This window comes from Mustela lutreola, chromosome 11 (genome assembly GCF_030435805.1).
Source record: "Mustela lutreola isolate mMusLut2 chromosome 11, mMusLut2.pri, whole genome shotgun sequence".
NCBI classification, from domain to species: Eukaryota; Metazoa; Chordata; class Mammalia; order Carnivora; family Mustelidae; genus Mustela; species Mustela lutreola.
In genome coordinates, this window is record NC_081300.1 from 27,320,104 (window position 1) to 27,338,563 (window position 18,460).

Genomic DNA, 18,460 nt, shown 5'->3' on the forward strand with positions numbered 1-18,460 from the left:
ATGGTGGGAAAAATTAGGGCAGAGACCTGCCTTCCCATGCCTCAAAGTGTGACACCTGTTTTCAGATATCAGCCCAAATGTCACCTCTTCAGGGAAGCCTTTCCAGATTGCGCCCAGCAGGCTCTATTGCTTGCTCACGTGCCCCACACGTTCTGTTCCTTCCTAACATTTGTCAGTTTATGGTTTTGAACTGGGGGACTGCAAGCCCACCACTGCCCCCCATTGAGCTGGGGGAGGATGGATCCTCAGCGAAGAGTTGTTGGTTGAGCAAGTGTGTCTGTAAAGCCTAAGGGCCAGAGACAGGGTGAGACCAGGAGCCTCCAGGCTCAGAGGGCTCCCAGGCACTGACTCCTGCTTGCAGGAGTGGGTAGGGGTGGGGGGCAGCGGGGGTTGTGTGTGCGTGCAGAAAGGAAGTCTGGGTTTGGAGTTAGAGGTGAAGGTCAGGGGGGAGAGAACTTTCTGTTTATACTCCTTTTCCCCCCTGCTGGCCTTATACTTTCAGACAGTATCTGAGATCCTGAGAGAGATTTTGCAAAGATGTCTTTTATCTCTAATTTCCTGTAACACTTTATATCAAATAATAGCAGACTTTACTGTGCACAGCCTGTGACTAACACTGTTCTTTTTTTTTTTTTTAAAGATTTATTTTTAGGGGCACCTGAGTGGCTCAGTCAGTTAACTAACTTAAGTCAGTTAAGTCAGTTAACTTAAGTCAGTCAGTTAAGTTAACTCAGATCAGTTAAGTTGATCTGCCTTCAGCTCAGGTCATGATCCCAGGGTCCTGGGATCGAGTTCCACATCAGGCTCCTTGCTCAGTAGGGAGACTGCTTCTCCCTCTGCCTGCTGCTCTCCTGTTTGTGCTCTTTCTCTCTCCCTCTGACAAATAAATTACATCTTTTAATAAAAAAGATGTATTTTTTAGCATTTATTTGAGGGAGAGAGAGAGAGAAGGAGAGAGGTGCTCTGGTGGGGAGAGGAAGAGGGAGAGACCCTCCAGCAGACTCCACGCTGAGCTGGGAGCCGACTGGGGAGTTCAGTCTCAAGGCCGGGAGGTCATGACCTGAGCCGAAATCAAGAGTCAGATGCTTAACCAACCGACTGAGCCAACTGACTGCCCAGCTAACACCATTTTAAAGCCTTTACACATGCTCCTCGTTTAAGCCTCACAACTACCCTAAGAGGTAGCTGGCTTACCATCATCTTACAGATGAGGAAACGGTGTGGCAGAGAGGTTAAGCAACGTTGCCACGCTGCTAGGGCTGGTAAACAGTGGAGCAGGACCTTGCGTGGACCAAGGGCTCCGTGAATGTCTTGGTGAGGCTGGCACTCAGCTAGACGGTCCCAGCACTGCTGTCTGCACGGCTCCTTCGGTATTGCCAGAGATAGGTGGTGGGTCACCATTTGACCCTGCGGATGAAGCTCTCTCTCCTGCATGGCAGGCACTGGGTGTCGCCATCAGTGGAGCCCCCAGCGCTGCCGCAGTGTCTTGCATGTGAATGCTCAGGAATCAGGCAGTGGGACAGTTGTCTGGGCTTGGGGACAGAGGGGCAGAAAGGAACATGCTGGAGACCTTAGCAGCATCTGTGAGGCCTCCACCCACTCAGGGGGTAGGTGAGGCCAGGCTGTGGTTAGCACAGAGTGGAATCACTTGCATGTTTCAAGGGCAAGAAGGTTGTGATTGGATATGGTAGAAAACTTTGGAAACACAAGTGGGTATCCGTTGACTGGATTTATTGAATATTTATGAAATACCTTTTCTGTGTAAGGATTTCTTTTTTTATGATTTTATTTATTCATTCGAGAGCTAGAGAGAGAGCACAAGCAGGGGAGGGGGAGTGGGAGAGGGAGAAGCAGACTCCCCACCCAGCGGGGAGCCCAGATCGGAACTGGATCCCAGGACCCTGAGATCATGACCTGATCCGAAGTCAGATGCATAACCGACTGAGCCACCCAGGTGCCCGTCTATATGAGGATTTCTTTCTTTCTTTCTTTCTTTTTTTAATATTTATTTATTTGAGAGAGTGAGAGGACGCGAGCACAAGCAGGTAGAAGAGCAGAGGGAGGGAGGAAGCAGACTCCATGCTGAGCAGGGAGCCTGATGCGGGGCTCGATTCCAGGACCCTGGGATCTTGACCTGAGCTGAAGACAGGCGCTTAACCGACTGAGCCACTCAAGCGCCCCTATGTGAGGATTTCTAATTGAGGCGGCATTTGCAGACGTAAGGGTTACCACCTTGGTTAGAAGGTGTATTCCCACGAGGAACCAAGGTAGGGAGGGCAGGCCTTGGCTTCAAGTTCGTGGAGGAGGAAGGGGTAGGGATGAGGAGAGGCCAGCAGAGGCCAAGGAAACTGGGCTGGGAGGAGGGGTCTGGTCCTGAGCGGAGGCCATAGGGAGAGAAAAGGAGATCAGGGAGGACTAGCCAAGGGCAGAGGAGGTCAAAGCCACAGGGCAAGGCAACCAGTTGAAGGTGAGCACTAGAGAGGAGAGGAGGGCTCAGTGGAGGCTCCCTGTAACGTAAAGTGGAGAATGAGGTAAGGGCCGCAGAAATTAGGAAGTCAGGAGGAGGAACTTGTTTGTGGGAAGAGAGGGAGGAGGAGGAAGAAGAGGCAGAGGCAGCATTAACAGTAGCTAACCACAGGTTAGCCATGGTGACGACCAAGGCCAGCAGCATTCTGAAGCCCCCAGCCCCATGCCAGGATTGGTGGTCGGGGAAGGCCATGGGAAGGACAGAATATAGAGAACTGCGTGAAGTATGGAAAGGCGTCAGTTACCAGTGGGGGCTCGGAGGTTCACTGGGCAGGTTTGAATCCCGGTTGTGCTCCTTAGGGTGACAGTGTCTCTGTGACTTTGGGTGACTGGTTACGTCAACCTCCCTCCTCCCACCCCACCACCAAGCCTCAGCTCTTCTTCCTCACTTCTATAAAAATGGGACATGAACCACGTCTAATCCCTCAGTGCCAGGCACGGGCATGGCACATCGTGAACACCTGCATTGTCAGCTACTGTTACCATCAGCACAGAGCTGATAATGAAAGGCAGTGCCTCAAAGAGAAAGAATGAAAAGATATGAGGTCCGCAAGAAAGGCCTCCGGAAGGATACCTTTGTGAATGCAGGAGAAGAGAGGGGACAGACAAATAAAGGTGGCAATAGGGGTATAAGCAGGAAGGGGCAGGCACACGCCCAAGAGAGGAATGTTCCATGGAAGTGGAAAAGCCCTTGGCCAGATTAAGTAGATGCTCCAGAAAAGGCACGAGTCAGCACATCCTTTTTTTTTTTTTTTTAAAGATTTTATTTATTTATTTGACAGACAGAGATCACAAGTAGGCAGAGAGAGAAAGGGAAGCAGGCTGCCTGTTGAGCAGAGAGCCCGATGTGGGGCTCGATCCCAGGACCCTGAGATCATGACAGAGGCTTAACCTACTGCAGGCACCCTGAGTCAGCACATTCTTTATACATACTCTTACTCAAATGCCCCATGGAAATATTTATTTATGTATATCTATATCTATATATTCATTTTTTTAAAAGATTTTATTTATTTACTTGACAGAAATCACAAGTAGACGGAGAGGCAGGCAGAGAGAGAGAGAGGGAAGCAGGCTCCCCGCTGAGCAGAGAGCCCGATGCGGGACTCGATCCCAGGACCCTGAGATCATGACCCGAGCCGAAGGCAGCGGCTTAACCCACTGAGCCACCCAGGCGCCCCCTATATATTCATTTTTTAAAGAGATTTTTATTTATTTATTTGACAGAGAGAGAGAACAAGGGAAGGAGGAGCAGAGGGAGAAGCAGGCTCCCCACGGAGCAGGGAGCCTGATGCGGGGCTCCACTCCAGGACCCTGAGATCTTGACCTGACCCCAAGGCAGACGCTTAACTCACTGAGCCACCAGGTGCCCCAGAAATACTTATTTAAAGAAAACTTTCCATGGATCTGTTTGAGAGGGGAGAGTCAGTGTTCCTTGGAAGCGGGATGGTCCCTGAGTGGGTCTGATGGGAAGCGCAGGTGTGTGGCTTCTTTCCCACCCTTCCCTGCGAATGCCGGGTTTGGGGCTGCGTGGTAAAGTGCTGCTGTGTAATTTAGCATGTGAACATTGGTGCTACCTTGTCAGAATAGGACAGTGACCATGGCTGTGGTTTCCAGCACTCTAGGGAAGCAGCTAGGACACAGTAGGACATCTGCCAGTCTTTGGCGTGATCAGACAATGTCTTCCAGATGTGGACATGCACAGGTGATGTAGAGCCTGTTTCTGAAGAGATAGCTGACCTCCTGCACCCCAGGTGAGTCTCACGTTCCTCACTGGGATGTGAGGCCCAGCCTGTCTGTACGCTTTGTCTAGATCCTTATTTTAACAAGGGCTTCCTGATTCTCAAGGATCTTGGTCTAGACCAGCTTCCTAGTCTCTGTCCTGCCCCTCCTCTGCACCCTCCTGTACCCACAGTAGGTGGGGCCTCTCTGTTCTGCAAGTGGAGTGACCAGGGCAAGTCTCCGGGGTGTTTGACCTTGCTCAGTGCCCTGCTGTGCACCCAGGGCTGTCCCTCTGCTCCATGTATTTGGCTACTATGAAATCTTGTCATTCTGGAGCCTTACCAGAACAAAGCAGGTACCATATTGGGCTTTGCTAGATGACTTTTTTTTTTTTTTTGTAGAATGACCTACAGCTGTATGGGAAGCTGCTTTTTTTTTTTTCTCTTAAATAAACAGAAGAAAGCATGTTATCACATAGGCCCTTCATGTTGACTCCATGTGCTAGTTTATACAATGTTTAGGCAGTGCTTTAAGTCTTTAATACTCTCTCTTGGAAACTGGTCCCTAGAAGTACATCGCAGGGCTATTTTGTATTGTTTTGCCTTGTGGTCAGAGGCAAGGTAAGATTATTGACAGTCAGTCTTTTTTTTTTTTTTTTTTTTTTTTTTTAAAGATTATTTATTTATTTATTTGACAGAGAGAGAGATCACAAGTAGGCAGAGAGGCAGGCAGAGAGAGAGAGAGGAGGAAGCAGGCTCCCTGCTGAGCGGAGAGCCCAATTCGGGGCTTGATCCCAGGACCCTGGGATCATGACCTGAGCTGAAGGCAGAGGCTTTAACCCACTGAGCCATCCAGGCGCTCTGATAGTCAGTCTTCTTCAATTTGTTCTTCCTAGAGCAGCCAGTGGGACCTATTTTAAAAATAATTATCAAAACCCTTTTTTCTTGTTTTATTTTCTTACAAATTTAATGAGACGCATGGGACCTATCCTTAAGAAAAATTAAAAAAATTCCTGCTTTTCTCAACATCATTATACAGAAGCTCATACTCTCCTGGTAGTTACCACCACTTTAAAAAAATAATACGATTATACTGCTTTTTCTTTTTATTTCTTTTTTTTTTTTTAAAGATTTTATTTATTTATTTGTCAGAGAGAGAGCGAGCGAGAGCGAGCACAGGCAGACAGAGTGGCAGGCAGAGTCAGAGGGAGAAGCAGGCTCCCTGCGGAGCAAGGAGCCCGATGTGGGACTTGATCCCAGAATGCTGGGATCATGACCTGAGCTGAAGGCAGCTGCTTAACCAACTGAGCCACCCAGGCGTCCCTATACTGCCTTTTCTTGATAGAACAGTTTAAAAATTATCTATTGACCTACTGCTCTATTTGAGGATTTAGCTCTTTCATCTTTTAAACAATTAAAAAAAAAGATTTTATTTATTTAGGGGCACCTGGGTGGCTCAGTCGGTTAAGTGTCTGCCTTCGGCTCAGGTCATGATCCCAGGGTCCTGGGATGGAGCCCCCTGCTCAGCGGGGAGTCTGCTTCTCTCTCTGCCCATCCTCTGTTTGTGCTTACTCTCTCTTTCTCTCAAATAAAAAAATATTTTATTTATTTATTTGAGAGAGAGCAAGAGAGAGAGAGAGAGAGCGAGCACAGGCTAAGGGAAAGGCAGAGGGAGAAGCAGACTTCCTGCCAAGCAGGAAGCCTTCCAGGACCCTGGCATCATGACCTGAGCCGAAGGCAGATGCTTAACCAGTGTTCGTAAAGCTGCCGTGAACCTTCCAACCTCCCAACAACGGCTTCATCATTTGCCTCAGAGTCACAGGCTGTTTGCCAAACAATATGTGTGTGAGCAAAGCAGGAAAATCAGACTTTTCAAAGACACAGTAGACTGGTGGCGTTTGTTTAAACCAGCTTTCTGGGATTAGCTCTACCTTACGTTGCATTTTGGGCTGAAGATTAACCAACGGTCGGTAAGAGGTTTCAAAATATCTGGTAGAGGTTTTTCTTCATGAGAACAGGAAAGTTTTTCCCCAGCAGGCCCTGATACCCCTGTCTTAAACTCTTTGTACTACTTGTATGTGTAAGGAGGCTCAAGACAGCACAGGGCTCTTAAGGCCCAGTGCACAAATCCATAATATTCATTGTTTTCTATCTTTGGGAACTGTTACCTAGCTTCAAAACTCACTGTTCAAATATGGCTGTTTTTGGGACGCCTGGGTGGCTCAGTTGGTTGGACGACTGCCTTCTGCTCAGGTCATGATCCTGGAGTCCCGGGATCGAGTCCCACATCGGGCTCCCAGCTCCATGGGGAGTCTGCTTCTCTCTCTGACCTTCTCCTCATTCATGCTCTCTCTCACTGTCTCTCTCTCAAGTAAATAAATAAAATCTTTAAAAAAAAAAAAATATGGCTGTTTCATTAGCCTTGACCAGGTCACATGAGATTGTAATAATAGATCAGAAACCAGTTGAAGACTTTTTTTTTTTTTTAAACAAATGATCACAGCTAACTATTTTTGAAAGTAAAACAAAAGAGTATTCTTAGATATTTATTTAAATGCTCTAGTTATCCACTATTCTTAAAAAAAAAAAAAAGACTGTAATGATCGTAAATATTTTTTTTTTCACAGACGACTTCATTCTTTGTACATATTACTATTTATGGGGGTGGATTAAGGTTTCAAGCACTTTCATAAACCCTCAAGGATGATACTAAAATTTCCATCTGCCTCAATGACATCACCATTTTTACAACTATATTTTAGCAGTGAGAGAAAAAAAAAAAAGAACATGAAGAGTTGTAATGGCAGCAGAAGGCTGGCCCCTGCCTCACACCCACAAAGTTCACAAAATGAACCACATTCACACAAAACTACTTGCTACACCCCAGGGGGCTTGGGGAGGTGGGTGGGGTAATGTGCCCTTGAGCCCACCCCAGGACTTTGTATTGATCTCTGCTTCTGCTTCTAGATCTTGGTTAGGAGATTTCTGAAAGTCCGTTGCATGTTTCTAGCAGTATATTTATCACTCTGTTTTTTTTTTTTTTTAACAGATTTTAAAAAAATATTTTTTAAAAAAGATTTTATTTATTTATATGACAGATCACAAGTAGGCAGAAAGGCAGGCAGAGAGAGAGGAGGAAGCAGGCTCCCCGCTGAGCAGAGAGCCCGATGCAGGGCTCGAATCTGGGACCCCGAGATCATGACCCGAGCCGAAGGCAGAGGCTTAACCCACTGAACCACCCAGGTGCTCCTTTAAAAAAAGATCTTATTTATTTATTTGAGAGAGAGAGAATGAAAGAGAGCGAGCACGAGAAGGGGAGGGTCAGAGGGAGAAGCTGACCCGCCATTGAGCCCTGGGACTCCAGAATCATGACCTGAGCCGAAGGTGACAGTTAACCTACTGAGCCACGCAGGAGCCCATAAGTACCTCAGATAAATGAAATCATACAGTATTTGCCTTTTTTTTTTTTTTTAAAGATTTTATTTATTTATTTGACAGAGAGAGAGATCACAAGTAGGCAGAGAGGCAGGCAGAGAGAGAGAGAGGGAAGCAGGCTCCCCGCCGATCAGAGAGCCCGATGCGGGACTCGATCCCAGGACCCTGAGACCATGACCTGAGCCGAAGGCAGCGGCTTAACCCACTGAGCCACCCAGGCGCCCCCAGTATTTGCCTTTTTATGACTGGCTTATTTCACTTAGCATAACTTAGCCCTCAAGGTTTATCCATGTTGTAACATATTTCAGAATCTCCTAACTTTTGAAGGCAGAATAATATTCTGTTATGCATATGGAGCATATGTTGCTTATCTTTCCATCTGTAGACAGATACTTGGGTTTCTTCCACATTTTAGTGCTTGGGAATAATGCTGGCATAAACACAGGTTTACAAATATTTCTTCAAGACTGGGGAGCCTGGCGGGAGCCCGAATGGCTCAGTCGTTAAGTGTCTGCCTTCAGCTCAGGTCATGATTCCACAGTCCTGGGATGGAGCCCCACATCAGGCTCCCTGCTCTGCAGGAAGCCTGCTTCTCCCTCTCACGTTTCCCCTGCTTGTGTTCCCTCTCCCCTGTGTCTCTCTTTGTCAAATAAATAAATAAACAAAAATCTTAAAAAAAAAAAAAAAAAGACTGGGAAACCTGGGTGACCCAGTTAAACGACTGACTCTTCATTTCTGCTCAGGTCATGAGGTCATGATCTCAAGGTCGTGAAATCAAGCCTAGTGTCCTGCTCCATGTCGAGCACAGAGTCTGCTTGAGAGTCTCTCCACCTCTCTCTTGTCCCCTCTCCCTGCTGATACTCATGTGCTCTCTCTCAAATAAATAAATAAATAAAATCTTTAAAAAATCTATTTTTTTAAGATCCTGCTTTCAGTTCTTTTGGGAATGTGCTTAGAAGCTTAATTGCTAGATCATATGGTAACTCTATTTTTAATTTTTTGAGGAGCTGCCATATATTGCTGTTGGTGGCTGCATTTTTGCCAGCAGTGTAGAAGGGTTCCAGTTTCTCCACATTCTCATCAACACTTTGCTGCTTTCTAGTTTTTTGTTTGTTTCTTTGTTTGTTTTAGTAATAGCCATCCTAAGGGTACCAGATGATATTGTAGTTTCATTTTGTATTTCCCTAGTGGTTAGTGAAATTGAACATCTTTTCGTTTTCTTGTTGGCCATTCATGTATATTTAGAGAAATGTCGATTCAAGTCTTCTGCTTGCTTTTGAATCAGATTGTTTATTTTTTTGCTGTTAAGAGTGATCTCTTAAAAAAAAAGGAGTTATCTCTATATATTCTGGCTATGAACCCTTTATTAGATATATAATTTGCAACTATTTTCTCCCATTCTGCGGTTGCTTTTTTACTTTGTTGTTATTGTCTTTGACACACACAATTTTTAAGTACTCATGAAGTTCAGTTTGTCTGTTTTCCCTTTTTTTAAAAAAAGATTTTATTTATTTGACACAGAGAGAGATCACAAGTAGCCAGAGAGGCAGGCACACAGAGGAGGGAGAAGCAGGTTCCCCGCTGAGCAGAGAGCCCAACGTGGGGCTCGATCCCAGGACCCCGAGATCATGACCTGAGCCGAAGGCAGAGGCTTAACCCACTGAGCCACCCAGGTGCCCCTGTTTTCCCTTTTGTTATCTGTGCTTTTGGTGTCATATCCAAGAAGTCATTGCCAAATCTGGTGTTGTAAAGTTTTTGCCCTATGTTTTCTCCTAAGAGTTTTATTGTTTCAGGTCTTACAGTTAGGTCCTTGGTCCATATTGAGTTAATTTTTGTATTTGGTGTTAAGGAAGTGTCCAACTTCATTCTTTTGCATGTGGATATCCAGTTTTCCCAGCACCATTTTTTGAAAAGACTGTCCTTTTCCTATTGAATGGTCCTGGCACCCTTGTCAAAAGTCATTTGTGTATGCAACAGTTTATTTCTGGGTTTTCTTTTCTATCCCATGGTCCGTCTTTATGCCAGTACTGCACTGTTTTGATTACTGTGGGTCTGTAGTAAGTTTTGAATTCAAGAAGTGTGAGTCCTCTAGTTTTGTTCTTGTTTTTCAAGATGGTGTTAGCTACTCAGGGTCCTTTGAGATTCCACATGAATTTTAGGCTCAGTTTTTTCTATTTCTGCAAATTATTCACCTTTATCAGAGACTCTTTAAAAAAATGCTCTAGCATTCCAGGTATTTTTAAAATATCCTCTTCCTGCCCATCCTCCTCTGGAGACCGCCTTTTTGGAGACCTCTGTCTTTTGTTTCAGTCAGGCCTGCTGCATAGCTGTCACCTTGGGCTTCCCTTCAGTGCCCTCTTGAGCTGGAGCCACTGTTTTCCAGAACCTAGTCACTTAGCTCTCAATAACATATATGAGTTCGCATCCTTCCCCTGCTTGAATTTCTCCAGTGGCCTCTCGTGGCCCTTGGAGCCTAAAAGTCTGACCATGGCTTACACGGCTCTGCCAGACCCAGCCCAGCCTGCCTCTCTGCTCTGATCACCTGCCTCCCCCTGCTTACCTACTCTAGTGTGGCACTCGTAGGTCAGTTACCAAATGATGATTATGGTTTCTAATAAGCCAATTCACTCGACACTACGTGACCGTTCCTATGGTGCCCTGCACCCGTAAGACAATCTACAATACTTTAGTGTCTAATTCCCATGACTGTAAGCCCCATGAGGTGCGTCTGACTTGTTCACACCTAAGATGGTGCCTGGCATGTAACAGACACTCATCAAATATCAGAGTGAGCAAATGAACAAAGGAAGTGAGCAGTGAGAGACATACGTGGCAGAGAATGGAGGCTACTCACCCAAGCCAGTGAAGTGCTCTTGTCTTCACTTTCCCGTTAGGGGGAAGCGTCCTTCTGGGCTTCTGCAGAGCCTGCTCTACTGTGACTGGCTGGTCATCTTGTGCTTGGGAGAGTGATCTCATCAAGGATGGTCTTTGGCCCTGCTGGGAGCCACATGTCCAGGGAGAGGCACAAGACCCACATACAGGGCAGGGTCCACACTTGGGATGCTGACCACCTGATCAGAGCCCCTGTGACCAGGAGAGAAAATCCAGCACTGGTTAGAGAGAGGAGCGTTCTTCCCAAGTCATCATGCCGTCTCAGGCCGCTCAACTCAATAACAATCTTCAGTCTTCCATAGCAATACTTCATGGCTTCTGTGGGTTACAGAGAGACATGAGACATCTTACTTTTTTGAGACTATTCACTACTCAATGAGATGATTCTTACATGCTATTTAAAAATAATAGTTTTTAATACTAACGTAACAAAGTCAAGGAAATTAAAAATATATTGTTAGTAATTTGGTACTTCTTGCAATTTTTTCCCTCCACATGTGATTGTAACCCTAGTGTATGTACTATTTTGTATTCTACTGTTTCTATATAATAAATAAAATATAAATACGATAATAAAGTATAGGTTATCTATTGCTATCTACTTTTCCTAATAATCATTTAAAAAATACTATAAGTGATGTAAGCCTCTTGCTGTTTGACATTTATATAATTTCTGAAGTTTTCTGTGATAAATAGTGTCGTGCTGTACATCTTCATTCATTTAGGGCATTTAAAAATTGGCTTCTTTGAGTATCTGTTTCTGGAGACTCAAGAAGGAACTTGTCACTGCCCAGCTGTTTTACTATGTATCTTTGATGAGATCACTCTCTCTCTTTCCATGGTGATGACATCATACCTTTTCCACACTGCTTAAACCTCCACTTCCTTCCCGTATGTTTACTCTGTTTTGATGATCTTGCTTCCTGCTCCATTACGAAGCCCCACACCAGGGATGCCTGGGTGGCTCAGATGGCTCAGATGGTTAAGTGTCTGCCTTCGGCTCAGGTCATGATCCCAAGGTTCTGGGATCGAGTCCCGCATCAGGCTCACTACTCAGTGGGGAGCCTGCTTTTCCCTCTGCCTGCCACTCCTCCTGCTTGTGCTCTCTCTCTCTCTAGCTCTCTGACAAATAAATAAAATAAAATCTTAAAAGAAAAAGCCAGACACTAGCTGCTGAAAGCTCATTTACCTTCAGTCTAAATAAGACTGGACTTGGTCATAAGTAACAGAAAACCCAAAACAACAGTGGCCTCGACAGGGGTAGTGTTTATTACTACCTCACGTATATGGAGTCCCCGGCTGGTCATTCCAGAGCTAGCATGGTCACTGATGTGTCAGGACCCACACTCTTGCCCGTTTGATCCAGCGGTACCTGGTTCTGTGCCAGGTACATAATGGCTTTGATGTAGGCAGGCCCGATCCGACAATCCAGAGAGGGTCACTGTGCTTTGAGCAGGATAGAAATGAAACACAAGGGGCACCTGGCTGGCTCCGTCAGAAGGGCAGGCAACTCTTGATCCCAGGGTTGAGGCTTTGAGCCCCATGTTGGGTGTAGAGATCACAAAATAAATAAATAAAGTAAAAAAACTTTAGAAAAACGAAATAAAAAGACATCGAACACGAGCCAGGAGGAAGTGGAAGCAGAGTTTATTGAATAGCGTAAGTGATGGCATATGGTAGGTGGAATGTCTGGGAATGAGAGCGAGTCCCTCTGTTGCTTGGGGTCAGGGGTTTACACTGGGAAGGGGTCCAGGGTGTGTGTTCCTTCAGGAGTCCAGGGAAGGGTCTGCTTCAAGGCGATGTCAGGTGAGTAAGAGGTGTTATTTCACAGATCACTGAAGGTGGGGTCTTGATAACAGCACTGACCCAGGTTCGTTTGGGTCTAGTTTCCAGCAACATATTGGGGATTCGGTTCTTTTTAGATGTTATCGGGCTTTGGAGGCTCCGAGAATGATTCACTCTCCTGCCTTGATCTTGCAGTGGGGACAGAGCTCCTTGATTCAGATGCAAGGTGAAATACAGAGTGTGAGTGAACGGGACCTAGTAGAGAAACAGCGAAGAGGGAACCTTTCTAAAAACGGGGCTCCCCAGGTTCCCTAGCTCAGATTCACAGGCCTGTGTGTTGAATGACTGACAAAAGCATTCATTTAAAAACTTTTGGCATATATATATATATATATATATATATATATATCCATATATATATATGGATTTCCTAGAAGGCATATGTAGTCTCAGTGTTCCCGGCACTATCCGAAGGGACCGGTTTCATACATCCGACATGGCAGGTATGGTTTCTTCGTGGCCCATTAAATAAGCATAAACAGGTGCCTCATTAAACTTACATTTGTGTTTTTATCACCAAGGAGAGCGAACATTTATTTTCTTGTTTTGTTTCCTCTTTTACACATGGTTTTGTTTCTTTCCATGTGCTACTTATGAATCCACGTGAGTCTGAAGAAAGGGTAAGGATATTCTTTGCCATTTACTACGAATATTTGGATGCACGTTCTTGTAACTACATATGGACGTACACATACATGTGTTGTGTATGTAATTCACAGGTTCTAGCATCCAGTAAATACAGCGTTTGGTAGGGATGGGCAGTCCTCAGGCCCTCGAGCTTCTGTGCTGGGCGTTCCTGGGTTGCACTCCCAGCTCTGCTCCCTTGAAGCTGAGGGATGTGTCCTTGTTCAAATCACTCCATTTAGTGTCCTCATCTGTGAAATGACTAATTATACTTAAAATGTGTGCATCTTGCAGATGCCGTATACAGTCTAGTGTGTTGAGCTAATCTTTTGTGATTACATCTATTACACACCAAGTTTATACACTTCTTCTGGTGACTTTGAAAGTTAGGAGAAGAATGAGCCCTGCCCTCAGTGGGCCTGTGCTCTCGTTGAGGGGCAAACATGCATCCTGATTGGAAATAGGCTGGCCTAATCAGGCTTTGCTCAGGCTAATGGGTGTAGGTTAGCAGGAGAGGATTATGGGGCCTTCCCAGCTGAGTAGTGGGTGCCGTGGGGCACCAGCCCCTAAAAAGTGCTAAGATAGCATTGGGCATGTGATAAGATGGGGAAATCTGTTTCCAGAATGCCTCAGGGAGGGTGAGGCTTGGCAGGAGGCTGGAAGGAATACTTGAATAAGCTGCTTAGGGAACGGGACTCAGACTCCACGTCTACCTGCAGGTCCTGTCTTGAGTGAGAAGAGTTAATAGTCTGGTTCCCTTGGAGGGGCCAGAGCCTAGTTTCAGGCTTAGTTGTGTTGGGTGAGGGATACAAGCCGAAACACTGGGGTCTTTTCCTCACCACAGTCAAATGAGGTCTTTCTTCTCTGCTCTCGTCCTGCAGTGCTGATTTGATTCTACTCCAGTGTGAACTGAAGTGACATGTTATAAAGGGCCACAGATGTCAGAAAACTCTAGAACTATAGTTCTTTACTGCTCCAAGCCTTGGTTGCCCTGCCTCTTGGAATCTGCTCTGAGGATATATTCCTATTTATCAAATACAGACACTAAGCTTTCTCCCTTCCGAGACAGTCAGGTCCTGAACAAGGGGTCTGAAAAGACCTTAGCTCTCTGGAAGAAAAAGTATTTCCTTAGGCCTTTGTTGGCTCTTTTGCTAACGGCCGGATCCGGAGATCGGGAGAGTTGACCAGTCCTGTGGGTTGTCCCCAGCGCCAGCCTTTTTTCTCCACCTGTCCTGTGTTCGCATCTCCTGACCTGATTCATCAGGATTCCCATGGCGTTCCTGCCAGAAGAGTTGTTGGCTTTGATTCTGACCAGCCATTGCTCAGGGTCACTGTCTTGGCCAGCAGGTTACTCCCTGGCTGACCCTTGCCGGTATAAGCTCTTTTCCTGGACAACGTAGGTGGAGAGTCTGTATATGAGAGACCGCGGTGTTCCTCCCAGGGGTCAAAAGGAGCGAACATGATGCCAGTCAAGGCACCTGCCATTGAGCCACGTGGCTCCTTCTGCAAGGAGCCTGCACGGCCCCAGGGCCCCAGAGTTCAGCACGCTAGAACCTGTCTGCTCTCCAGGGCAAAGAAATGAGTCCTGTGGACAGGGTTTCACATGGGTAACCTGGAAGCCTGGGAAGATCAGGGGGTCCAAGAGAGGCTGAGAGTATAAGACTGCAGCTATTCAGATGGAATGGTGGTTGGCTTGGGTGAGAACAGGAAGTGGGGACGCAGAGGCCACCAGTTAAGGGCAGCCACAGTCCTCCCACCCATGGCCGTGTATCACTTGTGACCCACACCCCACTTTGCCTCGGTCGAAGTGGGGGACTTGCCCAAAGCCACCCAGCTAACCACTCTGGGCTTGAGCTTCCTGTTTTGCAGGGAGGTCAGTATTATCTGGCCAGCCTAGAACTGGGACCATGCTGTGTTTCAGATGATAAAATAGAGTAGCGCTGTGTTAAAGAGTTGCAGCTGTCAGTAATACACTTGTATGCCAGTACTGTAGTGGTTTTTGTGCAGTTCAGTTAATTTTTAAAATTGAGATAATGACTGAAAATGACAAGTGGAAGTAAATTTAAAAAATAAAAGGAATTGTTAAAATAAGTGAGTAAGTCCCTAATCCCTAAAAATTGGCATTTAAAACAAGCAGCAGCAAAAGTATTTATAATATATTATATATTATATATAAAAACAATATAATATAATATATATATTAATATAATATATTAAGTTAAAAAAAGTTACTACCAATTTGTAAAATAAGACCTCCTCATTTTTTTAAAGACTTTATTTGACACAGAGACAGATCTCAAGGAGGCAGAGAGGCAAGCAGATGGGGGCGGGAAGCAGGCTCCCGCCAAGCAGAGATCTGTCACCTAGGCTCCCCCTTCTCATTTGTATTTTATTTCATTTTTAAGATTTTATTTATTTATTTGAGAGTGAGAAAGAGAGAGAGCGAGCACAAGCAGGGAGAGGGGCAGGCAGAGGCGGAGAGAGAAGCCGGCTTCCTGCCTGACGCGGAACTCCATCCCGATAAGGGACTCCAGGATCATGACCTGAGTCAAAGACAGTTGCTCTGGGGCAACTGGGTGGCTCAGTGGGTTAAAGCCTCTGCCTTCAGCTCAGGCCATGATTCCAGGGTCCTAGGATCAAGTCCCGCATTGGGCTCTCTGCTCAGCGGGGAGCCTGCTTCCCTTGCTCTCTCTCTGCCTGCCTCTCTGCCTACTTGTGATCTCTCTCTGTCAAATAAATAAATAAAATCTTTAAAAAAAAAAAAAAAAAGACAGTCGCTCAACCAACGGAACCACCCAGACGCCCTCCTCGTTTGCTTTTAAAAAAACAATATGAAGACTTCGTCACATGTCTATAAAGAAAATACCTGGGAGGTGTGCAGCAAAATGTCAGCTGTTCTTTTTTTCTGGGATTTCATATGGTATGAGAAGCATAATTATTTTCTTTTTTCTTATCTGTACTTTCCCATTTTTCTACAATAAAATAAGTGTAACTTTTAAAATAACTGAAAGGGTTTAAAAAAATATTAAAAGAAAAACAAGCACAGGGCGCCTGAGTGGCTCAGGTAGTGATGCCAGGGTCCTGGGATCGAGCCCCGCATCGGGCTCTCTGCTCAGCAGGGAGCCTGCTTCCTCCTCTCTCTCTGCCTACTTGTGATCTCTGTCAAATAAATAAATAAAATCTTAAAAAAAAAACAAGTACAGCCATTCAGATCATAGCATCAAAGTGCCAGGGACACCTGGGCGGGTCAGTCAGTTAAGCATCTGACTCTTGATTTTGGTTCAGGTCTTGATCTCAGGGTCGGGAGTTCAAGCCCCATGTTGGGCTCCATGCGGGGTGTGGAGTCTATTTAAAAAAAAAAAAAGAAATTCAGAACTCAGAGATACATGACCAGCTTGTGGGAAAGGAACCTGGCCACCTGTTGTGCCAAAGCTGAGGCTTTTCCCTTAGGGCATGAGGGGCCCCTCCAGCTGGGTGGGAATTAGAGTACCTACTCCCATATATACCGGCGAAAGGACCAGCCTCTTCACAGTGACCTCTCCTTACCACCTGGCCTGTAAGCAGAGAGAACCACTTATGGGTATGATGGGCCATTTATTTTGCATTTTTATTGGTACTTTAAACAATTAGGAATGTAACACATGTTCATTGCAAGACAGGAAAACCATTACAGGTCCGTATCAGTTGACCCTTGAACAACAAGTGTTTCCACTCTGCTTGTCCATTTATACACAGATTTTTCATAGTGCAGTACTGTGAATGTATTTTCTCTTCCTTACAATTTTCTTTTTCTTCATTATGACTGTCTTAATAACATTTTCTTTTCTCCAGCTTACTTTATGGTAAGAATATAGTCCCGGTAATACATATACAAAATATGTTAATTGACTGTTTATATTGTTGGTGAGACTTCAGGTCAACAGTAGGCTATTAGATGTTAAAATTGGGGGGAATCAAAAGTTATGCTTGGATTTTCAACTGTGTGGGGTTGGGGATGGGGCAGTTAGGAGATTGGGGGGTGTCATCACTCCTGACCCCCTTGTTGTTCAAGGTCAACTGTGTAGTTAAAAAAAAACATGAGACTATTGAAGTCCCTCCTTCAGCACTTCAGATCCCAACTTCCAGGGGTAAATTGTTGAGTTACTTTCTAGAGGATTTTCCAGTTGAACCTGATCCCATACATTTGTACTCATATAGCTTGTCCACATTCCTATTGAAGAAGGTTGTTAATGATTACGATCGGGAACAGCGAACATAAATCTCTCCCTCTCCCCCAACTCAACAATAAAAGCATATAAATGGAGGTGATCTCTTCTTCAAGGTTATCTGTGGTTTGTTTTTCTTTTTTGCTAATATGTTCATTGTAGAATAGCCAGTTATTCTGTAAATCAAGAAGTTTTAAGTGCCCCTTCCCATGATAGGTAGTGGTTAAGTCATTTGGACCTTAATGTGACCAGTGGACGTCCTTCATGGAGGGAGGGAGGAAGGCAGGGCCAGCACTTGAGTAAGATGCTTGCCTTGGGAATGAAATTTGAAAGAATGCACCCCAAAGGTTCAGAAAAACTTCAGTAATCAAGATAAATAATACTTCAAAGTAGTGTGTGTGTGTACATACACATACATACATATATATATATATTTTTAAGATTATTTATTTATTTATTTGACAGAGAGAGATCACAAGTATGCAGAGAGGCAGGCAGAGAGAGAGAGGAGGAAGCAGGCTCCCCGCCAAGCAGAGAGCCCGATGCGGGACTTGATCCCAGGACCCTGAGATCATGACCTGAGCCGAAGGCAGCGGCTTAACCCACTGAGCCACCCAGGCGCCCCATACATATATATTCTAAGACTTTATTTACTGGGGTGCCTTGGTGGCCTAGTCAGTTAAGCATCCAACTTGTGATTTCAATCATGATATCGTGGGTTGTAAGATTGAGCCCTGCATGGGGTTCTGCACTCAGGGAGAAGTCTCCTTAGGATTCCCTGCTTCTCTGTCTCCCTCTGCCCCTACCGCTGCACCCCTACTGCATCCTTGCACTCTCTCTCTCTGACTCTCAACTAAATAAGATCTCTCTCTCTCCTCTCTCTCTCTCTCTCTCTCTCTCTCTCTCTATATATATATATATATATATATATATATATATATATAATTTTTTAGAGGAGAGGAGGGACAGAGGGAGAGAGAGAATCCCAAGAAGGCTCCATGCCCAGCTTGGAGCCTGATGTGGGGCCTGGTCTCATGACCCTGATCTCATGACCTGAGCCTAAATCAAGACATGGACACTTAACCAACTGAACACAGGTGCCCCTTAAGATTTTATTTTTAAATAATTTCCAGGACGCCTGGGTGGCTCCGTTGGTTAAGCAGCTGCCTTCAGCTCAGGTCATGATCCTAGCATCCTGGGATCAGGTCCCAC

The 18,460-nt window shown here is 45.4% G+C and overlaps 1 protein-coding gene across 1 annotated transcript in view; it reads left to right on the top strand.

The window, feature by feature from the left end:
• The window catches only part of PSTPIP2 (proline-serine-threonine phosphatase interacting protein 2), a 70,552-nt gene that overhangs the window by 1,041 nt on the left and 51,051 nt on the right, over positions 1-18,460 (top strand). The gene's annotated exons all lie outside the window — the stretch shown is intronic.